The sequence below is a fragment of the Nuphar pumila genome, chromosome 1, assembly GCF_984573655.1.
Source record: "Nuphar pumila chromosome 1, dmNupPumi1.hap1.1, whole genome shotgun sequence".
NCBI lineage: Eukaryota > Viridiplantae > Streptophyta > Magnoliopsida > Nymphaeales > Nymphaeaceae > Nuphar > Nuphar pumila.
In genome coordinates, this window is record NC_143249.1 from 78,377,407 (window position 1) to 78,401,271 (window position 23,865).

At 41.1% G+C, this 23,865-nt stretch overlaps 1 pseudogene; it reads right to left on the reverse strand.

The window, feature by feature from the left end:
- Positions 1–1,154: 1,154 nt before the first annotated feature.
- Positions 1,155–22,136, reverse strand: LOC149849042 (uncharacterized; annotated as a pseudogene).
- Between the last annotated feature and the right edge of the window lie 1,729 nt (positions 22,137–23,865).

The window sequence follows — 23,865 nt, forward strand, 5'->3', positions numbered from 1 at the left end:
TGGAATTAACTCTCAATATACCCTGACTATGGCCATTGGTATATATTTTGAGCCAATTCTAAGTTAAACTCTAATAAAAGAAGGAAAGATTTGAAAAGATGATGATTTTTGAAGAGGATCCAGTGTGGATCCAGTGTTATTTTACAAAAGATAAAAATCCTAAGTTTTGTTTACATCCTGACTATGGCCATTGATGTAAATCATCAACTTAGGATTAATTACCTCTTATGAAATGGTGCATGTGCCATTCGTGGTCCCATTTGTGAGATTTTGAAAAAAAAAATTAAAAAAATTAAAAAAAATAAAAGGCAAAAAATTGTATGAAAACAAGCAATTCATGATATTTATAATGCTCATTCATTCTATCTAAGACAGGAAATGTAAATCCTTTGTTTAAATCTAGCTATTACATAAGATTTGAATTTACAACTCCCAATGATGATATCTTCCACATATTCCCTGCAAAACAAAATTATTACAAGGCGCAGATAAAAGAGAGTGGAAGAAATTAGGTTGGAAATGCAAATACACATGGTTGTATCAATTCTGATTGAGAACAAGATACTATTCTCATTAAAAATTGCATATGGACAAGAATCTCAAACTGATGGAAAGCTGAGTGTGAGAATGTATATAGAATATGTCAAACTAAAAGACTAAAAGTAAATGGATGTTTAAGCTAATGATTTTTTTTTTACATGAGGAAATGCATGTAACATACCAAATATTTAAGTCAAGAATCAGGTACAAATCATTGGGTTTAGTATATCCATGAACCGACAGATTGGATTTTTTTTACTAACTCGGTTAACCATTGCAACAGGACATCACTCCGATCTTATTGATGAAATAACGATTTCCACAAATTGTAGGTGATGGATCAACTTTCTGCGAATTGACATCTATAACAATGATGAATGATAAGTCGAGATGCCAATGGGTAGCCAACAAGGAAGTGGCAGGTGAGTCATGAATGAAGAGATGTTGCAGGAAGTAAACAGTAAGTGTGACAGTGTGCAACAGTGGTAAGTGTGTGGATATATGAGAGTGTGAGTATACAATGGGAATGTGCTGCAGTGATGAACATAGTACGCAAAGATGGTAATGGTGGCTAACAGGCAATACTGTATATGGGGTATGGATGCAACAAACATTCATTTATACTGTGTAGTGAAGATATGCAGGGAGTGTGCAGGTGTTTGCCACATGAGCGAGTTAGTTATCGAGAACCTTAACCCTCTCCGCATGAGATTATCAAGCAGCCTGGCAGTGTTCCTAGCATCATCCAGGCCATAATGAGCACGACCTTCCGAAGCTAGCCCAGCCAGCTGGACAGCCTCCTTGAGGTTGCAGCAGACATCACCAAATACTTCATGGAATGGAATCCTGAGATTGATCCACCTGAATCTGCTGGATGCCAGTGAGCTCCTTGCAGAAATCTGTCAGATGGTGATGATAAGCAGGTTGAACATATGTCTGAAAATATCCTTCCAGCTGCTCAGTCATGCTGTTTACTATAACAGATGGAAACTTAGTAATCTCTTGTGGATGAGGATTATTTTCCTTGTCACAAGTTGCCTCAAAATCAATGACTACAAAGTACTGAAAATCTTGAAACTGGACATCTGGTGGATAAGCTAGAAACTGCATCCCGTATGGCACATACTGTTTTTCACTTTCCGATGGGAAAGAATAAGCCCTGTTAAATGGATAAAAATAGCTCTCTCGGAAGGCATGCCACTGGTTCTGTTGCATCTTTTCACAGTCATCATGAAAGTTCGGCTATGCAAAGAAATCTTGTTGGTATACAGGCCTACGATAGCCACTATTTGGTGGTCCAATGGTCCCATTGCTTAATGAATTTTCAGCTGCTAACACCTTCCCTGGTCCATCCTTGAGTTCAGGCAGCCCTTCACTTGCATTGTAAGACCCGCAATTTTTCAGTATCTTTCTGAAGAAATTCACGAGGCATTTTCAAGTAAAAATAACATCTGAACCCGAAATACAAATCAGATCGATTTGTACGAACCAGTTATACTTGAGATATTCGTCGCTTTGCGAATATATGCTCAAACACTCTGGAAGCCATAACCTCTTAACTAAACAAAAACAAAGGATTTCCTCGAGCCAACTTTCTTAGTTACGTCAATACGAAGAGAATGGCGTACTCAGAATTTTTCGGAAAAAAATCGCCGGAAACCCGAAATTCTTGCGGGACCCACGGAAATATTGGTGGGACCCACAGAAATATTCCTCAACAAATATCTGGTGGGACCTACAAAAATATCCCATGGAATATCCAAGTGGGCCCCACACCAAGGAACCTCTTGGAATTAAAAAGAAGCCAAGGGGGTAGAAGGGGCATGAGAAAATCCAAGAGGAGGTGGGCTTGGGCTATAAATAGCCCTCCCCACTCTCTCTCTTCTCATAAAAATCGACCCCCTCTCTCTCTTGCCTTCTCTCTCTCTCCTAAACCTCCCCTACCTAGCCTAGCCCACCTGAGCCCACCTGAACTGGTCTGAGCCTGCCTGACTTAGCCTGAGCCTGCCTGACCTGGTCCTAACCCACCTGACCTGGGTCTGAACCCACTTGACCTGGTCCAAACCCAGTTGACTTGACTTGAACCTAGTTGGGTTTAAAGTCAAAGTCAAAGTCCTTTTTGGTCCAGATTCCGGTTTGGATTTCTGAACCCAGACTTAGCCTACTTGAGCTGAGTTCGAATCTGCTGAACCCAGTTGACTTGGATCGAACCCTGTTTGGTTCAAACCACTTTGGTTGAGTAGCTTGACCTACTCTACCTCTTTCTCAACTAAGTCAGCTTCATCTGACTTAGTCTGACCTCTCGAAGGAACGCTCGAAGCCAAAGAAGCAACCCGGAGCCGTTTCTTCCACGATTTGAAGTAAGTTCGCTTCGTTGATCCATCTCTCTCCAGTATTTGACTGTTTGTATATAGAATATACTTTCTGAAGTAGTATCTTGCTTTAGTTCTTGATTGAGCCCTTTTTGGACACTTCGGTGTTCACCCGCTCGTCTCGTAACTATCGTCGGATATATCTATGTTCAAACACGCAGTATTTGCGTTCTTCAAAATGGTATCTCGCTTTAGTTCTTGGTTGAGCCCTTTAGGACACTTCGGTGTTCACCCGCTCGCCTCGTAACTATCGTTGGATGCGGATCTAGGTGTATATCTGCTGATTCTGCCGACGCGTCTTATATCGCACAGGCTATGTAATTTACCTTTGCCGTCGCGTCGTATGATGCCAAGGCTCCTGCTTTCTGCAATGTATTTACTTACGCCGTCGCGTCGAACGATGCCAAGGCTTCTGCTTTGTTATATATGTAGAATATTTCGTTCAGTTACACACCCTGAACAATAGTATATGCATTTCTTTACGCCGCCGCTGTATAAAGCACAGGCTTCTGCTTATACTACATATATAGCGCATAAATGAGCGTTCAAATGGAGATCAAACTCCAAATCGCCCATGCGATTCCTTGACCGCTCCTCGTTCAAGATTCTGCTTGACGAATGAAGCCCCTATTGGAAAGGCTTCGGTTTTTGGCAAAATGCTCTTTACGTAATGACTAAGTCAATTTCGTATGGCCTGGCTATGGCCAAGGGTTCCTGCAACCTTGATGGATGCAAAGTACGCACAACGGTGCGCATCCATTTCCCGAATTAAGCGTGGCGATTTCCTACCAAAGAGGGGAGATGCCGCTGAAATGGATAAAAGAAACGCACGCTTTCTCCGTAAAAGAGAGGAAGTGCTGCTGAAATTTCTGAAGAAGCTAAGAATAGCTCAGAAAGAACGTAGCAGGATACTCTGACATATAGCAGAGTGCTACCCAGTTCATGGTTTGCCTCTACAACGTAGAAGGGTTCGTCGCACCACTGCCGGTAGAGCAGGGGAGGTGCTGACGAAATGGTTGGCAGAAGAGCTGCCGGAACCAATGGAACGGCATAATGATGTCCGTTGATGGAACGATGCCAGATCGGCTCGTATCCTTGTGCCTGCAAGGGCACCTTGCTCGTAAGGGCCGCTGAGCCGGAGTAGAGGTTGCGCCTTGGCTAGGTTTGGACTCGTTGCGTAAAAATACGCTGAGTAGCCGATCTATTTAGATCGAGTCATATGCATGCTCATTGAGAACGGTTACACAACCAGACTCGTAAGGGCCGAAGAGCGAGAGTGTGTTGTTTCCACCCAAAGAGGTGTGATGCTCGTGGTGGCCGAAGTGCCAAAGAGCGGTGTTCTGCATGCATATGAATAAGACTTAAGGTCGCACATACCCCGCGGTTGAAGATCGTGTTAGGGGTACCCCCTCAGTAATGACTGTGTTGGGGCAGACTGAATGGGGTCGGGTACATACTCCCGTAGTGCTGAAAGCACGGTCTGCCTAAATGGCATGCAGATTCTGTCCAAGTAATTGTAAGACTGGCAGACCCCTTCAGGAATTATGCTCACTGTGGAATGACAGTGATGGTACAGCCTTGAGTGACATGTATTTTACTTTGGACCTGATAGAGTCCACGATGGCCTCAGTCACTCATGGGTTTTGGGGTCGTGGTTATCCTTAAGATCTAAGGATTGAACCCAACTACTGCAAGTAGAGGATGCATCCGAATATGGGCCTAGTAGGATTCTCCCAGTTGAAACACACTGCCCTACTATGGATAGGGTCAACAGGCCTCTGGGGTATCTAAAATACATAGAATAATCAACCCCCAGAACGTCGCGTTGATGCCCGGACAATAGCTCTACCTGCGTACCAAAGGCGGGAGCGGTTAATTATCAAACAATGCATTAGTTCTAGGTACAGCGATGCTTTGAATGTATGAGTGAATGACGTGTTGAGTCAGTCCTGCATAACCTTTGTGAAGGTGTCATGTTCGGTATACTACTGGACCGACTGGGCAAAGACCCGTGTTGTATCCGCACGACTAAGCGAAGCTCAAAGAGTTGTCCTTAGATGCGTGGGATACGAATGTGCCAAGTATGAAGACTTGAGCTAGACATCACTTTGAGACCCGGAAGAGGTCATGGCTAAGTCGTGGAGACTTATGCGGCTATTCAAATCACAGCCCTGAAAAGGCTTGCTCTAAGTCATGAAGACTCGAGCGGATGTTCAACTCATAGCCCTGAGGAGGCTCCTGCGATATACGCTAAGTCTTGGAGGCTTGAGCGTCGTTATTGCGCATTGCGACCCTGAGTGGTCATTATCGTACTTGAGTTGAATGGTTACATGATTGCATGCTTACCAGACCATCAGTGGTTCTGACCCCGTTTTATGGGGATTTCAGGTGTTGGACCTGCGTGGCGATATGCGGAGCAAGGCGGCATCGAGTTCCAGGGTTTCTCTAGACAGAGTTGTACTGCTTCCTTTTTTATTGAACCTACACTGCTCTCCTAAGCAGTAGTGTTGTAATAAACATATGTTTTCGATAAAATGGAACACTTTGGTGGTCAATGAGTTGCTTGGCCACATACCTGCAACGTGCTCGGAGTTTTCTAAAACTGACGACTCATTATCGTCTGATTCCGCTGCTAAAAGCTTTTCTAAGTTCTGCTGCAAAGAAAAAAAAAAAGAAATTCATGAAAATTTTAACTTAGCTTTGTTTTGGAAATCCGGGGCGTTACAGAATTGGTATCAAAGCATGAGTCTGAGAAACCTGGTTCAAGATCCGTCATGTTTGCGGTATCGCACTGTAAGTATAAATCTTATACTTTCTCTAATTTGGGTGTATTTGTGTGAATAGATAAAATGGCTCCTAGGACGAGGAGAACCATGCCGAGCGAGGAGTCCCATACGCAGGGCTTCCTGCTGGAGACACTCAACAGGCTTGTGTCTGCCATTCGTGAATCAAGGCAAGCACCAGCCCCACCTCGCAATGAGAACCTTGGAGGAATAACATATGAAAGGTTCCTCAAACTCGACCCACCTGTTTTCATTGGCAGTGCCGATCCAGAGCTTGCAGAAAGCTGGATCGAGGAAACAGAGCGGGCATTCCTGGTATTGGGAGTACCAGAGGATAGAAAGACTAACTTCGGCACATATAGGCTGAAGGATAATGCACGAAAGTGGTGGGATACCACTAAGCTTATCCAGTTTTCACAAGTCGAAGTCATTCCTTGGACTGACTTTCGGAGAACTTTCTTGGATAACTACTTCCCGTTGCACTCCAGAAATAAGAAAAAGATGGAGTTTCTGGAACTAGAGCAGGGTGGTATGAGTCTTATCGACTATACTACCAAGTTTCAGAACCTTAAGCGGTACTGCTCTCGGTTATTCGATACTGACCAAGAGAGGGCCGATAAATATATCAATGGATTTCGGGAAGGGCTACGATCTCGAGTCATAACTAGCATGCCCCAAACATTTCAAGCCGCTATGGCAGCAGCTTCAAAGATTAGTGCAGACTGGGAGCGATGCAAAGGGGTCGTAGTAAAGCGACCGGTAGCAAGTAATGGGAACAACAAGAGGACGTTCCCCGGTGGCCAAGAATCACGACCAACTTTTTATAAGAGGGATTTTCAGGAGAACAACTTTACTCCACCGGCCGAGCGGCCATTACAGATGGTAGAAGCCAATCAGCCCTACCGACAGTCTAATTTTCGATGCCCGAGGTGTAGCTCAGATCACCCCGGAGGGGTTTGTCCTCGCGATACAGGGGGTTGCCTGTATTGCGGCAAACCAGGGCATCGTGTAACAGAATGCCGCAAGAAGGCCTCAGATCTTCAACGAAGAAATATGGGATCTGGAGGACCCTCTCAACAAATACAACAACAACGACTGCCACTACCCAGGATAGAGCAGAAACCTGTGGCAGGTCGTGTCTATGCGGTGACAGCCGAACAACTCACGGATAATGATCATATCAAGGAATCTGAATACCTTGATAGATAGAGTTGTGTTGGGTAAGAAGCAATTGAAAGACAAGATCCAATGAATGCTTGAGACAAGTGGCTTATGACCTTGTGTACGGTCATCTGGATAGATATGTATCCTTGCTCTGTAAAGTAATTTTTGTCAAATAAAAATCTTAAGTGCTTATGCCCAAAATTTATGGCTATAGACCCCATGATTGAAAAATTAAGTTTGCGTAATTAGAACGTTAAAAGTTACTTAATAAAATAAACCATCGAGGAATTGTTCCCAAGAAGAGAGCCCTGTGAGGTTTTACATATTCAAGATCAGATCGTCTAGCCAGAGTGAGCCTGTGAGGGTATACAGCTCCGTGCGAGTGTATATGTTCCAAAATCAGTAGCTTAGCTAGTATGATTCTGTGAGGGTGTACTGATCCAATATCAGGTGAGTCTGACGAGGGCGAACCTGTGAGGAGGTACGTTTCCAATACCAGGTAGTCTGACAGGGGACTTATTCCAATATGGTTAATCTCTAGAAGAATGATCTATGTGTATGGAATAGTTACACAAGATGGCTATATTGATAGCCGGTTGGAAGAACATTGATTCAACAAAACTATCGTGGTTGTAGCATAATTTGAACTCAGATATGAGAAGCATACCTCAATTGATCGAGAATCATGATATGAGGTTATGATTGAAATAAATATGATGTTGAACTAAGTGAATAACATTATGAATCTAACATATGGGAGAAACATCCCGAGTTACGCACTTAGTACACTTAACTGAATTTCGCGGATGAAATTCCTTTAAGGGGGTAATGATGTAAGACCCGCAATTTTTCAGTATCTTTCTGAAGAAATTCACGAGGCATTTTCAAGTAAAAATAACATCTGAACCCGAAATACAAATCAGATCGATTTGTACGAACCAGTTATACTTGAGATATTCGTCGCTTTGCGAATATATGCTCAAACACTCTGGAAGCCATAACCTCTTAACTAAACAAAAACAAAGGATTTCCTCGAGCCAACTTTCTTAGTTACGTCAATACGAAGAGAATGGCGTACTCAGAATTTTTCGGAAAAAAATCGCCGGAAACCCGAAATTCTTGCGGGACCCACGGAAATATTGGTGGGACCCACAGAAATATTCCTCAACAAATATCTGGTGGGACCTACAAAAATATCCCATGGAATATCCAAGTGGGCCCCACACCAAGGAACCTCTTGGAATTAAAAAGAAGCCAAGGGGGTAGAAGGGGCATGAGAAAATCCAAGAGGAGGTGGGCTTGGGCTATAAATAGCCCTCCCCACTCTCTCTCTTCTCATAAAAATCGACCCCCTCTCTCTCTTGCCTTCTCTCTCTCTCCTAAACCTCCCCTACCTAGCCTAGCCCACCTGAGCCCACCTGAACTGGTCTGAGCCTGCCTGACTTAGCCTGAGCCTGCCTGACCTGGTCCTAACCCACCTGACCTGGGTCTGAACCCACTTGACCTGGTCCAAACCCAGTTGACTTGACTTGAACCTAGTTGGGTTTAAAGTCAAAGTCAAAGTCCTTTTTGGTCCAGATTCCGGTTTGGATTTCTGAACCCAGACTTAGCCTACTTGAGCTGAGTTCGAACCTGCTGAACCCAGTTGACTTGGATCGAACCCTGTTTGGTTCAAACCACTTTGGTTGAGTAGCTTGACCTACTCTACCTCTTTCTCAACTAAGTCAGCTTCATCTGACTTAGTCTGACCTCTCGAAGGAACGCTCGAAGCCAAAGAAGCAACCCGGAGCCGTTTCTTCCACGATTTGAAGTAAGTTCGCTTCGTTGATCCATCTCTCTCCAGTATTTGACTGTTTGTATATAGAATATACTTTCTGAAGTAGTATCTTGCTTTAGTTCTTGATTGAGCCCTTTTTGGACACTTCGGTGTTCACCCGCTCGTCTCGTAACTATCGTCGGATATATCTATGTTCAAACACGCAGTATTTGCGTTCTTCAAAATGGTATCTCGCTTTAGTTCTTGGTTGAGCCCTTTAGGACACTTCGGTGTTCACCCGCTCGCCTCGTAACTATCGTTGGATGCGGATCTAGGTGTATATCTGCTGATTCTGCCGACGCGTCTTATATCGCACAGGCTATGTAATTTACCTTTGCCGTCGCGTCGTATGATGCCAAGGCTCCTGCTTTCTGCAATGTATTTACTTACGCCGTCGCGTCGAACGATGCCAAGGCTTCTGCTTTGTTATATATGTAGAATATTTCGTTCAGTTACACACCCTGAATAATAGTATATGCATTTCTTTACGCCGCCGCTGTATAAAGCACAGGCTTCTGCTTATACTACATATATAGCACATAAATGAGCGTTCAAATGAAGATCAAACTCCAAATCGCCCATGCGATTCCTTGACCGCTCCTCGTTCAAGATTCTGCTTGACGAATGAAGCCCCTATTGGAAAGGCTTCGGTTTTTGGCAAAATGCTCATTACGTAATGACTAAGTCAATTTCGTATGGCCTGGCTATGGCCAAGGGTTCCTGCAACCTTGATGGATGCAAAGTACGCACAACGGTGCGCATCCATTTCCCGAATTAAGCGTGGCGATTTCCTACCAAAGAGGGGAGATGCCGCTGAAATGGATAAAAGAAACGCACGCTTTCTCCGTAAAAGAGAGGAAGTGCTGCTGAAATTTCTGAAGAAGCTAAGAATAGCTCAGAAAGAACGTAGCAGGATACTCTGACATATAGCAGAGTGCTACCCAGTTCATGGTTTGCCTCTACAACGTAGAAGGGTTCGTCGCACCACTGCCGGTAGAGCAGGGGAGGTGCTGACGAAATGGTTGGCAGAAGAGCTGTCGGAACCAATGGAACGGCATAATGATGTCCGTTGATGGAACGATGCCAGATCGGCTCGTATCCTTGTGCCTGCAAGGGCACCTTGCTCGTAAGGGCCGCTGAGCCGGAGTAGAGGTTGCGCCTTGGCTAGGTTTGGACTCGTTGCGTAAAAATACGCCGAGTAGCCGATCTATTTAGATCGAGTCATATGCATGCTCATTGAGAACGGTTACACAACCAGACTCGTAAGGGCCGAAGAGCCAGAGTGTGTTGTTTCCACCCAAAGAGGTGTGATGCTCGTGGTGGCCGAAGTGCCAAAGAGCGGTGTTCTGCATGCATATGAATAAGACTTAAGGTCGCACATACCCCGCGGTTGAAGATCGTGTTAGGGGTACCCCCTCAGTAATGACTGTGTTGGGGCAGACTGAATGGGGTCGGGTACATACTCCCGTAGTGCTGAAAGCACGGGCTGCCTAAATGGCATGCAGATTCTGTCCAAGTAATTGTAAGACTGGCAGACCCCTTCAGGAATTATGCTCACTGTGGAATGACAGTGATGGTACAGCCTTGAGTGACATGTATTTTACTTTGGACCTGATAGAGTCCACGATGGCCTCAGTCACTCATGGGTTTTGGGGTCGTGGTTATCCTTAAGATCTAAGGATTGAACCCAACTACTGCAAGTAGAGGATGCATCCGAATATGGGCCTAGTAAGATTCTCCCAGTTGAAACACACTGCCCTACTATGGATAGGGTCAACAGGCCTCTGGGGTATCTAAAATACATAGAATAATCAACCCCCAGAACGTCGCGTTGATGCCCGGACAATAGCTCTACCTGCGTACCAAAGGCGGGAGCGGTTAATTATCAAACAATGCATTAGTTCTAGGTACATCGATGCTTTGAATGTATGAGTGAATGACGTGTTGAGTCAGTCCTGCATAACCTTTGTGAAGGTGTCATGTTCGGTATACTACTGGACCGACTGGGCAAAGACCCGTGTTGTATCCGCATGACTAAGCGAAGCTCAAAGAGTTGTCCTTAGATGCGTGGGATATGGATGTGCCAAGTATGAAGACTTGAGCTAGACATCACTTTGAGACCCGGAAGAGGTCATGGCTAAGTCGTGGAGACTTATGCGGCTATTCAAATCACAGCCCTGAAAAGGCTTGCTCTAAGTCATGAAGACTCGAGCGGATGTTCAACTCATAGCCCTGAGGAGGCTCCTGCGATATACGCTAAGTCTTGGAGGCTTGAGCGTCGTTATTGCGCATTGCGACCCTGAGTGGTCATTATCGTACTTGAGTTGAATGGTTACATGATTGCATGCTTACCAGACCATCAGTGGTTCTGACCCCGTTTTATGGGGATTTCAGGTGTTGGACCTGCGTGGCGATATGCGGAGCAATGCGGCATCGAGTTCCAGGGTTTCTCTAGACAGAGTTGTACTGCTTCCTTTTTTATTGAACCTACACTGCTCTCCTAAGCAGTAGTGTTGTAATAAACATATGTTTTCGATAAAATGGAACACTTTGGTGGTCAATGAGTTGCTTGGCCACATACTTGCAACGTGCTCGGAGTTTTCTAAAACTGACGACTCATTATCGTCTGATTCCGCTGCTAAAAGCTTTTCTAAGTTCTGCTGCAAAGAAAAAAAAAAAAGAAATTCATGAAAATTTTAACTTAGCTTTGTTTTGGAAATCTGGGGCGTTACATGCATCCCCATCACCTTGCAGTTTGCAGCTAATTGCCTTATTCTGCAGGCATGATAGGGATGCCATATGACTCCTTTGCATTTTTTTTCGTGCTCTCTTCCTCAATCATGATCCTGTTTGAAATTATAATATTCTGGTAGATATATCTTGAAGTTCCCTAGATCTCCCCTCATGTCTAATTGGGAGAAGCAAAGGGGAATTTGCTGAAGTGAATAAATCAAACCCAGTGTGTAGGTAGGCTGTCATTGTTATGAGAAATGGAATGACATAGAGTGAAATGACTAAGTGCGTGAGAACCTATGCCTAAAAAAATTGCTAAATATCAGTTGGTTACACCCATCGGCTATGCATATACGCAATTTGATGCAGTGAAGTGAACACTGAAATTTGCGCACATATGACAGTGAGTGAGGTGTGATAAAGTGGTGGGGGAGGATGCTGAGTGAGTGTATGTGCATTGTGATTAAGTGCTATAGGCATGAAAATAAGATGAACAACAAAAAGTGACATACATGAGCTGAAATGGTGTCAGTGTAATAAATAAAACAGGGATATAATGTGAATAATGTGTGTTGCAGGAAGTAAATGGAATGGCTACGAAAATATGATAGATGTGATTGATGAGCTGCAGCTGATTTTCTACAGCATCAACTACTGATTCCTCACAAGCTTCAAATGGTTGATAACCAACAATCGTTTTGAATATGTGACAAAACATGCTGCAACAATCTCGGGTGTTTTGGCTGTATCAATACTTTCAAAGCCACAACATCTAATGAGAAAAAAGAAAATAAAGATATCAACAATATATATCACAGACACTGGAAGCATCATACCATCATCGCTATGTGAGCCATCTTACCTCAGCCTGGGAACCTCGACCTACCTAATTATCACTCGAGCCCAAAAAAAAAAAAGATGTCCTTTTGACTTGGAAGGAAACACTTTCTGATCTTAATGAACCACTGCTTTTGTCATGCCAAAATGTTCATGGCAGGTAATCTTCAGAGTTTTGAAAGCATCGTTCTGCGAGTTTCAATAATGCTGGGTTCCATAGTATGAACATAAGGAAATGTTGGGATTCATTTATGCAACCTCCCAAAAGCTTGCAATATCGGTGCAGGGCCTGACATTCTCCTGCCCAACGAAACTGGACATTTTGCGCAGAATTTATATCAACCAGCTCGACATTGAGTTAAAATATCTTAAATCCAAACCATGCTAAAAGGAGCAATTAGAAATGCAACCAGAATATACATGTGTTATAACAAATCAAAACCCCAACGCACGGAGGTACATGTCACAATTCTGTACAGGAAAGTCATCCAAAACACAATCGTGCACATATGCTGGAGACTCAAAAGTAAAGATGCTCCTGCGACATGTGTGAAGGTAAATAATCATCCTGCTGAATAAGTAAAATACAAATAATTCAAATGGCTTGCCATGACAAACCACCAAACGACTAGATACCTTAATATCTCAGCTCCATCAAACCGGATCATATAAAAGAATTTCATCCGCTCTTCTTTTTTTTTTTTTTGAACTAACCATGCAGTAGATGTTGTTATAAGGCTCACAAACGACACACTGATTTCTGCAGAAATAGCCTCATCAAGATAGTAGTGGTAAATGGATAACCACTTTCGGCAATACAAAATCGATTTGCGATGGATGAATTTATAAACATACCTCAAGGAGGAATGTAGAAATATAGACATTGGATAAAAGGGAAATACAAATTGGAAACTCAGTCACTTAATAGATACAAGACACCGGAAAACGAAAATAAGAAAAGTCGCATAAGAGATCAAAGCACATATAGGAAATCACAACAAAAGAAGAGAGAAAAAAAAAAAAGAATGTTGGAATGACTGTATTCCTTTGATTTAGCACGCAGGTGGGTCGGTCCTGCTATATGCAGGCCGGTCCCTACCTATTGTGCCCTAAGATGCAGATAAAAAAAAAAGGAATAAATATAGAATAGCAGGAAGATCGAACCAGAAAATGCTGGAAAATGAAAAGAACAAAGTATTTATAGAGAATAGGAGGAGAATGTAGGGCAGTTACTTACTTGTAATTGCAAAATTTTGGATGAAAGAGTAGCTCGGCTGCAGAGTTCCGTTCAAACCGAATGAGGAAGAAAGGTTGGCAGATCTACACTTTACTCCACTGGTGACGCATAGTCTGCAAGGATTCTGAAAAATGCCTCACCTGAATGTTACTGCCACAGGATGATGCCTCCTGCGTAGATTCTGAGTTTTTGCCGAAAATCTGAAGGAGGAAGGAAGAGGATGCGAAATCGACGAAGTGGAGATGCCGTGGCTATTGCTTCGGGATTGAAGCTCCTTCCATTGATGGGGGGGGAGCCAACAAGAAGAAATAAGGGGAAGAGGACCGGGAAAGAAGGAGGAAGGAGGATTTAGGGGAGCATGCGATGGAGGGGTGATCACGGATCCGTGAAGGAGAAGAAGGTGGAGGGGTAGAAGACGATTTGTTGCAGAAGAGGGGTGCGGTGGTGAAGAAGCGATCTGAAGGAAAGAGGAAAGGGGGAAGGGTGGAAAACGGATCCGGAGGAAGAGAGTCTTCGTCCCTTTTTAAAGATGGAGAGGAGAACTCTGAAAGGGAATAGTTTGTTGAAGATGGACGGGAGGAGAGGGTGATGAAGGCGATGGCCGTTGTAATTTCTTTTAAATTCCACAGAGGGGTCTCCTTAATAAATTTTTGCAAAAGAAGTTTTTCTCCAAAACTTGATTTTTCAAAAGGGTGTTTTCAAAAGGTCACCTTTTGTGCTTTTTTTTTTTTATTTATTTTTTTGTTTCTTTCTTGACATTTTCTATATATATATATATATATATATATATTTGACATTTTTAGAATAAAACCCTAAAATCAAAGATTTAAAACTAATTTTTTTTGTATTTTCAAGAAATATTTACAAAAGAGGGTTTTTCTGAAAAGTCAGGGTTATTTTGGGGAAAAATTCTTTCAGAAGAATGGGTTTGGACCCAAGTTTTGAGAAAATGTTCGAGTTTTGACACTCGAATCGAGAAATACAACGTGATGGATCCAAACGGATGTCGGATGGACTGTCCAAGCTATTTTAAAAACTATTTTTGGTATTTTTTATAATTTTAAAAATTTGGACAATGAGGCTCAGATTCGGATCTTGACAATGGGTCCGGATCCGAAATCAAGTCAGACATATAAAAGGAATTTTAATTTCAGTAAAACTTGAGAAACGAACTGGAATTTAGATTTAAAATGACTCATTTGCTCAAAAATGAATTCAGGGGCAAAAAGGGAATATTTAAAAAGATTTTGAAAAATTTGGGGTGTTTACATCTGGGAACATACGCGAGAAGGTGGCGAACCAAGAATAATACCACCGAGGGAAGAAGGAATGAGACTGGATAACCCGATGATCCGAGGTTTCACTCCTCATTTGATAGAAGACATGATCTATGAGAAAGACATCATCAAGGGAATCAGGCGCCATCAGAATGATACTGAGGCAAAGAGGAAGTGAATTAGATAGAGTGCAAGACTTACGGACAAACTTTTGATGAAAGAAGAGGATAAACATAAATCCTGGAAATTTTGAAAGATTTAGAAAAAGAATTTCCAGGGTTTTTAAAGAAAATTTGAAAAAATGAATGTAGGAAAAGAAAAAGTATACACCTGGGGTTTTTGAAAATAAGGAGAAATTTTGAACAATACACCCAGGGTTTGAAAAGATTTAATATATATATAGGAGAATATAAGGAAATATCGCATAATCAAAGCTGCACAAACAAGGATGCGCACACAGCACTCCCTAAAGGCTGACTCTAAGTGCAACATTTGAAATGGCTTGTAGGACCCTAATCCTAACTCTATGGTTCAGATCATCTGATTCCAATCAAGGTATGCCGATATACTCAAGCTGAAGCTCGAAGTACGTGGCATAAAAATAATTCTCCGGTTCTAAGGTAAGGTTTCCAAACATCCTTGAGCACCTACCGATATACGTCGGACTATGGCCCTTAGGTACGTGGTAGGGGGGCGCGAACCCAAATAAGTGGTCCAGTTGTAAGGCTCTCTCCTAAACTATGGTTCAGTGAGACAGCCCAGCAACGTGAAGACTGGGATAATATACGTAAGGATGTTTTCAAAAACCATGTTCAACATGCAGATAAAACCAGAAAAGCTCTAATGCAAGTCCTAAAGAGATAGAATTTAAATGAAAAGAAGCATACATTGTTTGCATTCAATCCCTAGAATTGAGGAGAGTTGTATTTCAGACCTAAGTCTAATGTGAACATGGAATAATCTCCTCAATATGGTCTTACCAAACCATACTTAAATCCTATATGCAATGATGTCAGCTTTAGGAGAGAGTCTAGGCTCCTAAGGTTTGCATGAAAAATGAAGCTGACATTGGTAGAATAAAGACTTAGATAAAGGCAAAGCAAAGGGCATAAAATTCGATCGGACGAAGACGTAGTCCCATCACAGTCGCCAAAACTGTGATCATCGCAAAATTTTTCCTCTCGTAATATTTTTCTCTCTTCCTTTCTCTTTTCCTTTCCGACCTCTATTTTCTTCTTTTTGAAGAGAGAAAATAAAAGACAAAAAAGAAGAGAGAAGAGAAAAAGAAAGGAAAGAAGAGGGAGAGGAACTCTTTTGCGGGGTCTCACTTGACCTGGATTTGAAAATATTTAGAAAATTACTCGCCTCCATTTTTGAAATATATTGCGGGAAAAATGGAGAGACGGGGCTCGCTCGTCGGTACGAGGTTCAACCGTTCCTGGCGCCTTTACCAGGGGTAATCGAACCAAGGATCGAATTTATGCCTTTTTGCTTTGCTTAAATATTATCTAAGAATTTATCCTAAATCTAAATGCACAAAGAATCATGCTTGTGCAATGCAAGGATGTATGCTCTTTTCAAAAAGGGGTTTTGGAAATCTCCAAGTGTCCTGAGATGAATTTGATAATGGAGTGAAGAAATGGTTTCTGAATTGTAGAATCTAACTTAGAACTTGGGATAGATTAGGAAGGATATTTTTGAAGTTCTAAGTCTTTGAAAGTATCAGAGTTAAGAAAATAAGTCTTTAATTTGAAAAAGAATGATTTTGAAGTTGAGAGAAAGAGAAATGAAGTTTCAAAGTCAGAAATGGACTTTTGAATTTGAATTTTAAACTTGGATTTAGGAGAGGAAATGAATATTTAAAATGGAATTGAATTCTAGATTTAATGTTGGAAATCAGGATGAAATTCAGATTTGGAACCAGGAATAGAATCTAGATCTGAGATCTGAGATTCAAAGTGAAGTTGAATTTCTAAGACCCTAAATGGGCTTGGATCTGAAGTTTGAGATCCAAAATAAAGTTGGATCTGGGATCTGGATACAAAGTGGAATTGGATTTTGGATCCTAAAATGGATTTGGATATGAAGTCTGAGATCCAAAGTGGAGTTGGATTCCGGATCCTAGAAATGAATTATGGATCTGAAGCCTGAGATCCAAGATGGAAGTGAATTCTGGATCCTAAAATGGGTTTTGGATCTGTAGTCTGAGATCCAAGATGAAGTTGGTTTCTGGATCCTAGAATGGATTTTGGATCTGAAGTCTGAGATCCAAAAATGGATATTGTACTTTGAAATCTGGATCCAAGTTGGGATTAGGATCCAACTTTAGATTTGGATTATGAAAAGTCCAAATAGGACCTTTAAAGATGGATCTGGGTTTTGAAAAACCCAGATTGAATTTAAAATTTAAGAAGAGTCAAGTTTTGAGATTCAAAATCAATCTCAAATTTTGATTTTTGAATTTGGAGATGAGAAAAATAAACTTGATTTTGAAATAGAAGGTAACTTCAAAGTTAAATTGAACCTTAAAGTTTGGATGTTGATTTGGAAATTAAAATTTGAATATAAACATGATTTTGAAATTTCAAAGTCAAATTGGACTTTGAAATTGAATTTTTGAATTTTGAAATGAGATAGAATTGAATTTAAATTTATAAATAAGATTTGATCCGAGAAATGAAGAAAAAGAATCACTTGGAATTTTGAAAAGGAAATTTTGGAAATATGATGCAATTCTATCCTAAATGATGAATGAATTTAAATAATTTTTCAAATGGGATTTGAAAATCATATTTCATTCTTTAAATGAATGTAGATAAGATTAATGATATAATGCACTCCTGACTATGGTCATTGAATGTATTATATAATAATCATATCTAAATTAAAATGAAGAATAAAATATATTTTGGTGCTTTTATAGAGTTTAGAAAGAAATTAACTCTCAATATACCCTGACTATGGTCATTGGTATACGTATTGAATTAATTTTAAACTAAACTCTGATAAAAGAGGAAAATATTTGAAGAAAACATGATGAATTTTTTAAAAGGATCCAGTGTGGATCCAGTGTTATTTTATAAAAGATAAAAATACTAAGTTTTGTTTACATCCTGACTATGGCCATTGATGCAAATCATCAACTTAGGATTAATTACCTCTTACGAAATGGTGCACGTGCCATTCGTGTTTCTCCATTGTGAGATTTTGAGAAATAAAGGCAAAAAGCATGAAAATAAGCAATTCGTGATATTTGCAATGCTCATTCATTCTATCTAAAACAGGAAATGTAAATTCTCATTAAGATCTAACTATTACAACACATAAAATGGAATTTACAACTCCAAATAATGACCTTTTCCACATATTCCCCTGCCGAAAATACTTGGTTAGTATGAAAAATGGAAAAGAATTACATATCACATGGATTTCAAAAGATGCCAATGGTAAGAGAGAAATGCTCATATGTCAAGACATTTATGATGGAAAGATAGGAAAATGATATATATATATCTATACACATGCATATATATGTATATGGGTATATATATATATAGATATATATGCATATATATGTATACATATGTGTGTATAGACATATATATGTATATATATCTGTATATATGTATAGAACATCTAAAATCAAATGAGAAACTATATATAAAAAATATATTCAGAATTTTGCCTTGAATGAATGATAAAATGTGCATTTACACAGTTTGTTTATTGTGTGATGAATGGCATGGTGATTCGGCAAAGGTGTAAGAATAACAGATATGCAAGTATTAGAGAAGAGGCCTGGGCATTGGTGGTGGATGAGGGTGAGCATGCAGGTGAACATGCGGTTGTGAAGGATGTTGGTGGCAGGACTGGAACTACATAGTGCCTTCTTGCAGAAAATTTTGCAAACTGCTATGGAGGCCTTGCATGTCGTGAGGTAACAATATGATAAAGGGAATCACAGTGAGGAAAGATTGGAGTGAGTATATTATATAGAATGCAGGTGTGCTGGGAATGAATAATATGAAGAAGGTACTGGGCATAGGGCATAGCTACAGATGGAAGCCGGATAGTGAGAGATGCAGAGGATGTTTGTTGGGTATAATGAACACTGGTAATGAAATGGAAGTGCTTTTGTGGGTGCAATGAAATGTGCTATCATCAGCTAAACTGATGATAGGAGTGGAAGATGTAAGTGATCACGTGAATGCTGTGTGGTGAAGGTGGGTTTAATGGACAAAGTGGGTGTTGTTACAAGTAGTGGTGGTGTGCAACAGTGGACTGTTGTGAAGATTACTGTGGACGAAACAACGCTCATACAGAGCCCAACCTACCAGCGACTATTGCAATGGGGCCTTAATTGATTGGCAATTGTTAGTCAGGGCTCTGCCCAAACCTGATAAAGTAAGCTCAAAACCTGTTTTGTTGTTTGAGCTATGCAGGAGAAAACTGCAACAAATGAAATCACTAATGTTCCAGCTTTTCTGTCATGGCTAAGATTGAAGACAGAGTCCGTCTGTCATTGGAGGCTTGGTAAGATTGAACACAAGTGCTTTTGCAAGGAGAGGCCTGGCTGATATCTTTGAAGTTAACCTCCACCTGTGTAGAGGTTGTAGCTGGGCAACACACAGTCGCTGGAAGCTATAGGGTTACTGTAGGCTAGATGGTGTAAATGACAGCATAGGTGAGGGACTTAAGGAAGTTCCATAACAGAGAAATCAACATGGGCTATGCGTGGATCCAATGCCATACTGAACACAGAAACCCATCCCCGAATCTGGGGATACATGGAAGTCTACTGCAGAAGATCTCAGTTCAAAACCTTCAGAAGATTGAACATGAAGCAAAAGAAAAGGTTTTGAGGTTGCTTGGAGAGGCTATACAACAGTGAGCCATATATATAAGTGAGACTTTTAATCTGCAGTAATTGAAATGAGGGAACGTATATGCTGTAAGTGAAGGATGCAACAGATGAAGTATGCAGTGAGTGAGCATAGATGCCATTTATTGACGCAAGAGCTAGACACGAATGAATGCACAATAAGAGTAGTGAAAATATAAAGATGCAGGAACAAATGCCATATCATGATGGTGGGGCACAGATGCTAAAAAAATGATACTGAGGGAGGCATGGCTAACATATACACATATAATAAATGTATAGAAAAATATACAGATGGTGATGTCAATGTACAGGCTATAGTGTATATTAAACCAAGACCTAAGCAAAACACATCACACAATGATTCAGAACTTGGTTCTAAACGATATCTCAATGCGTTCCGTAGCGAAATCAGCAATCTGATTTTCCCCCCAAAAAAAAAAGTCTGTCCGTGATTGTCGAAGCCATAGATTGTAATTGGATCAGGCACATATTCTTCCTCTTTTAATCCCAAGGCTTTTGCTGTCATCTCTGGGCAAATGTTGAGGCTGCTGCCTCCATCGACAAGTACATGCGGGACAATCATGCCCCTGGTCCTTACTACGATGTACAATGTATTGTTATGGAAGGAATAAGGTTTTGGCAAGTCCTTATCAGAGAAGGTGATAGGCGCATTAGTCATCGCCTGATTTACGATCTGTGTCATATCTTCTAGCGTAGTGCCTGGTTTCACCTTAATTTTCCTTAATAGATCATCTAGCACCTCTTGATGCTTGGGGGAATCATGAGTCAATTCTAGGATGGAAATGTTGGAGAGTGCCGTGATTGGCTTTGGGAGACTATTGGCCCGCTCTTCGGCTGCTTTAGAGGTTTCTGCTTCCTCTGCAAAGACTTCCTTTTTAATGAACCTTTTCAGGAAACCTTGGGTCTTTTTGCTCTCAACTGACGAGTTCATTTGATTTAGGATCAAAATAATGTTCATTTTCTGGAATGTAGGTTGGTCCCGAAGCAGAACCATTACCTGATGCTGTAGACTTATATCTTTCTCGGAGCATGGACATATATGGGTTTGTGGAAGAAATAAGTGTTCTGAAATGGTTGCTGCGGAATGGTTTGGGAATGAAGCTGATAGGATTTCCATTTTGCCTTCCTCTTCTTCTTCTATGAGGATGTTCTTATCAATGCAGTTATGGATCAAGTGTTTCAAAATGAAGCAATATTTTGTATCATGCCCCATCGCCCTGTGGAATTTGCAGAATTGCTCTTTGAATCTTCCCATGATCACTGGTGGATATGCAATTTTGAGAAGTTTAATCATTCCATGGGACAGTAAGTATTCCAGGACTTTTTCCAGAGGCTGGTCTAAAGGAGTAAATTTGCGATCCTTACTCCAATTAATATGTTTAGGCTTTTCCTGAGGATCCCCTTTTTGTTGAGGACCGCTTGAGAGAGGCTTATCACTGTTCTTGAAAAACTTCCCTTTTCTTCCTCTGTTCTGATCAGGCTTCGTGCCACTGCTGTTACCATTCTTGCTGCTACTGCCATGATTGTCGCCCGGAGCATCAACCGAGTAAGTAAAATGTGCCTTCTTCTTCTGATCCTGGGCATTTTGGCCATAGTGATGCCTTCATATACTCCATTCTCTACTCCCATTTTGAGCCATTTTGCTCGTTCTGTCAGTTCAATGAATGATTTGGATGGGTATGAAAAATGAGACTTTTTAAAGGCTATGAGAAGTTGTTGAGGATAATTTGGAGGGCATGTTCCTCAGAGATGGGATTCCTCATTTTGTTACAAATACTTCTCCATTTGTGGATAAAATCTCTGGCCTTTTCATTGGTCTCTTGCTTGAGATTATATAGGTGATTGAGCGTAGGTAAAGCTTCTGTATTGAACAGAAAGCGCTCGATAAACATGTTAACAACCTTGTCGAAATCCCTTAATTCAATGGAATTGACATGCTCGGCATACCATTTGGCGGCTATCCCCTCCAAACTGCGGGGGAAGCAGAGGAAAAGAGCACGGTTAACTTCGCTGAACCTGGCGCATTCTGCGAAAAACATTGCCAAATGGGCTTTGGGATCGTCGGTTCCATCTAACTTAATGAAATTCCTGGGGAGGTTCTCCAAATTGTTATCCCCTTCTAATTCGAGGTAGAAGTCTTGCCTGGTATATGATTTCTTTCCTTTGTCTCAGATTTGCAAATCTTTGACTATCTTGGTCAATGCTTGGTTCGGGTCCTCTGCGGGGGGCCCGTACTTGAGTGTCACTGATACAGGCTCCTCAACTGCCCTCTTAGGCTGTCGCAGATGCTTCGAGATATATATCAAATGCTCTTCTTCTTTAGAGTCCTCTTCTGCCAATTCTGAGTCTTCTGAGGTACTGTCATGCTGGATTTTCTGCTTACTGATCTTGATATGCTTTTTCAGGGGCTTCTTCTTGATTTTGCTTTTAGCTGCTGCTTTCTTCGGACCAGCCATAGCCTGCTCAGCCATCATTTTTTGACATCATTTTCTGGAACACTTTGTACATGGCAGGATCAACATCACTTTCTTCTTCTGAGTCATGTCCCCTGGACAACCTGGGAGAGTTTATTTCTTCTTTCTCGATGTTGCTGTGCTGCTGAACAGTCTGCTTGTCAGTTCGTGTCTGAACCATTTTATGATGCCAAAGTTCTCCTGTGGAATAAGGGAATGGTTAGAGTGTGGAGGAAATCTTTTGAAAACCAAAAATTTGTGAGAGAAGAATGAAGGGTTTTGGTAGACAATTTTAAGAGATTATCCCATTACCCGGGATTAGGTCATCACAAGAATTGTGATAATTGTGTTACCATTTTTATGATAACAGAGAAATGTGCCTTGTTACCTAGGCGAGGTCATTGACCATGATAAAAGATTTTGAAGAGAAGTAGGAGAAATGTCCCATTTACCAGGGATGGGGTCGTCACTAGAATCGTGACCATTTTATACTATAAAACAAAATAAAAGAATAAAATTTTGGCCCAAAAAGCTTAAAAGTAAATTTTTATTGATGGTAATATTCAAAGACAAAGAGAGGGTGGGCAGACAGTTTGCCACCACTCTTGATATTCAGAAGATACATTCGATCCAGAAAATACAGATAGAGAAATGAAGGAATCCCAAGTATATTTGGTTATATGGTATGCCCCAGACCACTGATCCGACTGCAGATTGAATTTTGGCATGCAACCTGTAAGATCCACGATTTTCATTTTTTATGTATATTGCATAATTATGTTGAAATCGATGAATTTTTATGTTTTGGCAATTTCTGAAAATTTGCTTATTTTGAAAATCGGGTAAAATCGCGTAATTTTATGTAAAAGAGCAATTGCGGGAAATCTAGAGAGAATTAACTTCCGAAACTTTTAGGAAAAGTTTGGTATAGGGGTATGGTGATTCACCCTGAATTTGAGGTCCGAACGATGAAAAAACCTCGTCAGTGCATGTGAATTACGAGTTTTGCTTCAAGTTTGGACTCGAATCTTAAAACGCTTAATTCTTGCAAACGAAAGGTAATTTTCTTAAGAGGCATTGAGCATTTTATGTTAATTAAGGTTATGAAGAGAACAAAATGAATTGTTGGAATTAAATTAATATTTTATTGCATTAAATAAGCATTATTTAATTTGTATACCATAGACGATTTTTGGATTTGAATACGAAGCAACTAGAGGACCCAAACCCATTCGACGACCCCTATAGTGGACGTCCATGGCCATGGTTGACCAGCTGGGTGGCCTTTTTGAAATAAATTTGTATGGCTTTAAAAAGAAGGCCTCTATTGGCCACTTATCATTTCCAAAACCTCATGATGGAGCTTGAAGGCCATCATGAGGGGCGTCTTTTCCAAAAGAGAAGCATGGGGCTGGCGCCCCATGGCAGTTTTGAAATGAATTTGAAGAATTTCAAATACTTAAAATCGATTTGGTTAGTTGGGTGGCAGCCAAGGGCGCCCCCTTGTAATTTTGTTGAAGTTTTAATGGCTTTACAAAATGGCATTTTTGAAAAGTTTCTAAAACTTTTTAAAAGCTTGACATGCATTGGCTATGGGGGGGCGTGGAGCACCCCTGCCCTCCATCTTGGATGGGCATATCATAGTCGTCCATCCCAAAAGCACACCCTATAAGACCTCTATGGAAAAATCTGCCCCACCTTGTTGGGCGATTTTTCCTAACTCTTTCCCTCTCTTCTCACTCCCAAA